The 5530-nt window shown below is 43.2% G+C and overlaps 1 pseudogene; it reads left to right on the forward strand.

Moving 5' to 3' along the window:
- The first annotated feature begins 2310 nt into the window (after positions 1–2310).
- LOC103731739 lies at positions 2311–2823 on the forward strand (annotated as a pseudogene).
- The last annotated feature ends 2707 nt before the right edge of the window (positions 2824–5530 follow it).

The following is a 5530-nucleotide window of genomic DNA, read 5'->3' on the forward strand; positions in this document are numbered from 1 at the left end:
CATCACAGGGGCCTTTAGGCTGGGAGGTCAGAGTGTATAATAGGAATAGTTTGAACAGCTCTGCTTTGGAAATCAGAGCTTTGGCAATCAAAAGCTTAGCCAACCAGCTAGTCAGCAAGAATAGCTTTCTGGAGCTTAGAGTCTTGTGAAAATTCCAAAACTTAAAAAAAAAAAAGAAGACTTTCTTGTTAGCTTTGAAAAGCAGGGTATGAAAAAGAAAAAAGCCCATCTTTTCAATATTGTTTTCATCTATGACACCAATCACCAGAAGCCAGTTTCTGGGCTTCTGCCCATGCATGCCAGGAAGGAAGGGGCCGTAAATGAAATGGGGGCTCCACAAGAAGTCCTCGGCTAGGAAGAAGGATGGAACTGCTTGGTGGTCAGTTTAGGGCAAAGCTGCCCAATGTAGGCACACAGGCTGCTTATTTCCCAACATCCGTTGGCCCCAGGCAGGATGGCTAGCAACTGTACCTCTAGACATACTGTTTCCAGGTCAGTTGAGACTGTCCAGACCAAGACTGTCTTGATGACTGCAGCTTTGCATTGATTGGCACTTGACTCAGGATGTCACTGCCCCAGTAATACTAAGCAGTTCACTGACAAGCCTCTCTGACCCACACTGATAGTGTGGGCTTCAGAGCTCTGTTAAAGTCCCTAAGCACCCTGAGCCTTGGATTCCAAATCTAGAAAATGGAAGTTCCTATGGTTAACATACACATATACATATGTATGTATGTTTTAAATTATGTGTGTATTTGTGTGTCTGTGTCATGTGTGTACATACGTGAGTACAGGTGCTTGCAGGAAGAGGGTGTCAGATCCCCTGGAACTGCAATTACAGGTGGCTGTGAGCCTCCTGATGTAGATGCAGGGAGGCAGACTCAGATCCTCTGCAAGAACAGTAGGAGCTCCTAACTGATGTTCCATCTCTCCAGCCCTCCCCCAACTCTTTGAATACCTACCCATCATATCTGCTAGGCACTGTTGTATGAGCTTAGGATTTTATAGTGCTCTTGGCAGGATTTCTGCTTTTAAGGGGCCTGAAGAGAAAGTGAATGGTGGTAGCTCATAAATGTAAAGGAAGTTGATAAGGTGCAGTGGAGGGGGGAGGGAGGGAGGGAGGGAGGAAGAGAGACCCTGATATGTATAATCAGATTGGAGAATTAGGGAAGGCTTTTCTTACCACTGACTTGACATGTTTGAGAAACAGTGAAAAGGATGCAGGATGAGTCCTTCAGGCAGACAGGAGAGTGAGTACAAAGGCCCTGAGGCATGTTGGGAAAAACAAGAAGCTGGCCCGAGTGCTTGAGTAGAGTGAGCAAGGGGAGGTGAGTCAGAAAGGTTGGTAAAGACCCAGCTCATGAAATGCCTAATAGGATAGCAAGATGAGCTTGAATTCCATTATAAAAGCATTCAAAGCCATTGGAGTGTTTTAAGTTCAGACTGTAAAGTTTTTTATAAACCATATAAAAAGAGTTTTGACTTTGTCCAAAGATCAGCCAACAATAAAGATTTCAAAACAGGGGAGTGTCAGGATTAGAAGTGTTTTAGAAAGTTTATTCTATGATCAAGACAGCAGCTTAGGTAGGTGTGGAGAGGTAGAGATGGGCTGGGAAAAGACGTTGTGGCGCTAGAATGAGTGAGTATGCGGAGGACTGAATTCATGTCAGGAACCAGAGCACTAACCTCCTGATTGCAAGCACTTGGTCACCTCTTGCTGCGGAAACTCTTCAGCACAGACCTTAGGTATTCCTGCAAGTCTGTTTAAAAATTAATAATTTACTAACTTAATTGACCAGCTGAAAATCAAACCAGGTTCTCCACCCACTCTGTGGATGCTGAGCTCTTCCTTGACCTTGTTCGCTTTTGTCTTGTTTACCTTCACATCTACTGGTGTTGGGGAATAAAGGATGATAGGGCCTGTTGGCCACTCTGGGGGCAGAGGAAGGTAAATCTCGGAGATGAGGCCAGCCTGATCTCCACAGGGAGTTTCAGGCCAGCTAGGGTCTCAAAAAAAAAGATGAACTTATTTCCAGTAGAATTGGAGTGATTTGTGTCTGGAACGAAACAAATAGTAAACCGGGTTGAGAATTTCTGCTTTCAGAGTTACCCAGCCATGGAGAACGTGGTACAAAGCCTGCCAGCCTTCCAAATAGTTTCCTCCTCTTAAGGGAAGTCCTATTCATTATCCCAGACTTGGACTCTGAATCAGTATCAAAGCTCAACCAATCCTGGCAGAACCAACCACCGCGCTGTTCCACCCTTCGGGCTCAGACTGGCCCCTACCAGAACCCTGTCTTGAGGATCGGAATGGCTTCTCTGTGGATCTGAGAGGCCAAGGAAGGAGATTGTGGAGACATTTTGAGGCTGATTTGGGAACTAGCAGAGTATGAGAAACTTGCCCACCAGTTGAAATTGAGTGAAGAAACTCTCAAAGCAGATCGTTTTGGAGAGAATCCTTTTTATCACTGTTTGGTGGCAGAGATCCTTCCAGTGCCTGGGGAGCTACAAGCCCTGCATGTTGGGCTTTGGGCTCTACTACTTCATCTACAGCACATGGAAGGGAGGAATCATTTATCTGGAAAACATCTATGTGATGCTGCAATATCAGGGTCAAGGGATTGGTACCCAAATAATAACAAAGGTGGCGGGGGTGGCCCTGGTTATAGGAGATGTTTCCCATTCTACCTAGCATCTCTGGATCGGAACAGGAGAGCCATGGACTTGTATAAGTGTGTAGGAGCTCAAGATCTGACTGCAGCAGAGGCCTGGCATGCCTTTCGAGTTGAAGGAGAGGCCATGAGGGAGCTGACAGGAAGGTGACCTTCTCTGGGGACCTCTCTACTGGAGCTTCTCTGTGCTCACCAGTTCAAGTACTCCTCAGACCATATCCACAGACACTGACCCAGAGGCCTTCCCAAGGTGCAGATTTGATTCTTGGAGTACAGACGGGGCAGAACTGAGGGAGAAGCCTTGTTGAGGATGAAGAATATAAGAAATTAGAGTATGTTCTTAAAAAAGCTCAACCAACAATGATAGGAGTCATTTATTAAGCACTTACTATAAATAAATATATATGTATATACATACACACATATGTGTGTGTGTGTGCGTGTGTGTGTGTGTATCCAGCACAGGGCTAAGGGTTTTACATATATTCTTTTTTAAGTCTCACTATTATATTATATGATAGATGTTTTTTAATATTTTATTTATTTTTATTTTATGTGTATGAGTGTTTTGCCTGCATGTATGTAAGTACATCCATACCCTGCAGTGACCACAGAGGTCAGAAGAGAGGATCAAATCCTTTGGAACTGGAGTTGCAGACAGTTGTTAGCTGCCATGTGGATGCTGGGAATTGAACCCAGGTCCTCTGAAAGAACAGCAAGTGCTCTTAACTGCTGGGCCAATTAGATGTTATTTTTAAATGTTTTAGATCTATTAATTGTACAAACTAATAGATTTCACTGTGGCAATTTCATACGTGCATATAGCATACTTTTATCATATTCACCCCTCACTGCTATCCCCCCTTCTTCTACTTTCAATTGTCTCTGTTTGTTCCAAGCCAAACTTGATCCAGATTCATCAAAGATACTTTTCATAATCATAGTGTTCCTGGCAGGACATGGGTAGACAAATGTTAACAGTATGCAACTTTCTAGTTCCATTTTCAGATGGACTACCAAACTTAAAATTTCACCTTAAAACGCAGTGAAGTCTTTATTTGATGTTCTGCACAGGGAAAGTTGAGAGTGAGGCTTGACATTTCACACTCAACATGTTGCTTAGCAACTTCCATGAGACAACTTTGACTTTTAGAAAATGAAATGAGAATAGCAGAACTATCACTCTGGAGTCCAGGCTCTAGAAAAGGAAGCCTGCTCCGGTTGGTGAGATGGCTCAGCAGGTAAAGGCACCTGCTGCTAAGGGCTGACAATCTGAATTCAATCCCCAGGACTCACATGGTAGAAAGAGAAAGCTGATCTCCTGCTAGTTGTCCTCTGACTTCCACACGTGCTATGGCATGCATGTGTTCACACACAAATAAACAATAAATGTAAAAAAATATTTTTAAGAAGAAAAGGAATCTTGTTCTTTTGAGGATCTCTCTCTCTCTCTCTCTCTCTCTCTCTCTCTCTCTCTCTCTTTCTCTCTGAGACAGGTTCTTATGTAGCCATGGTTGACCTTGCACTTGCTATATAGCCAAGGATGACCTTTAACTTATGATCCTTCTGTGTCAACCGCCTAAGTGCTGGGATTGCAGGCATGTGCCAACCATGCTAGGCTAAAGAACTCCATTTCAGCAATGTCACTGCAAACGCTATATCTCCTGACACACTGACAAAAGTAATTTTTTTTGGGGGGGTCAGGTCTCAACAGGTCTCTGGTTTTAAGGGAGTTAAATCTATACTGATGGTGGAGAAGAAGGAAGACATAGAAATGAATTTGAGTGTTCCCATCCCGCAAGGCATATGTACAAAGGTGGCCACATGTGTCAACATCAGGGAATCCTTGGAGCCAAGAGAAACTCTCACCACCAGGGGAAGGTGTTCTCCCCCATCTCAGTCTCAGGAGACCATCCATTAGTGACACTGGTTTCTTCTCCCAAATGAGGAAGTGTCTTAATTGATAACAACATAGCTTAGAAAAAAAGTGAAGCCAAGCTCTGCTTTTTATAAAACTTGATTTTTTTTTTTTGGTCTTTTTCAGTCAGGGTCTCCTTGTATCCCCAGATGGCCTGGAACTTGCTATACAGACCAGGCTGGCCTTGAACTCACAGAGATCCACCTACCTCTGCCTCCCAAGATAAAACTTTATTTAAATGAAGTATTTCAAACTATACAGTCACCAGAAATACACAGTTACCCAAAATGCACACCCTTCTCTGGCATCTCCAGCACCCTCAGCTGTCTGTGCACAGTCTGCTCTGGCATCTCCATGTTCTGCAGAGTTATCCCATCCTCTCCAGCATACCTTTTCCTCTTTCCTTCTCTCCCTTCTTTACAGGGACCTCTTTAGTCTTGGAGCCTAATGGCAATGGGGCAGGACATAGGGCTAAATGCAGGGATGCATTGGTGCAGCTCTGGTCAGCAGCTCTGGTCAGTGCTGGCATTATCTTGCCTCTTCTTCACACTGCCCCTCATCTTTATTTTCTCCTTTAAAGTTCACACATCAGAGATTATGTGAAATACTTATCTGAGTCTGGTTCATTTTACTTAGCATGATAATCTCTACTTTCATCCATTTGCCTGCAAGTAACATGATTCTATTGCTCTTTATGGCAGAATATATATATATATATATATATATATGTGTTTCTTCACACTGCCCCTCATCTTTATTTTCTCCTTTAAAGTTCACACATCAGAGATTATGTGAAATACTTATCTGAGTCTGGTTCATTTTACTTAGCATGATAATCTCTACTTTCATCCATTTGCCTGCAAGTAACATGATTCTATTGCTCTTTATGGCAGAATATATATATATATATATATATATATGTGTGTGTGTGTGTGTGTGT

Source organism: Nannospalax galili, unplaced genomic scaffold (assembly GCF_000622305.1).
Source record: "Nannospalax galili isolate Female #2095 unplaced genomic scaffold, S.galili_v1.0 scaffold1154, whole genome shotgun sequence".
NCBI classification, from domain to species: Eukaryota; Metazoa; Chordata; class Mammalia; order Rodentia; family Spalacidae; genus Nannospalax; species Nannospalax galili.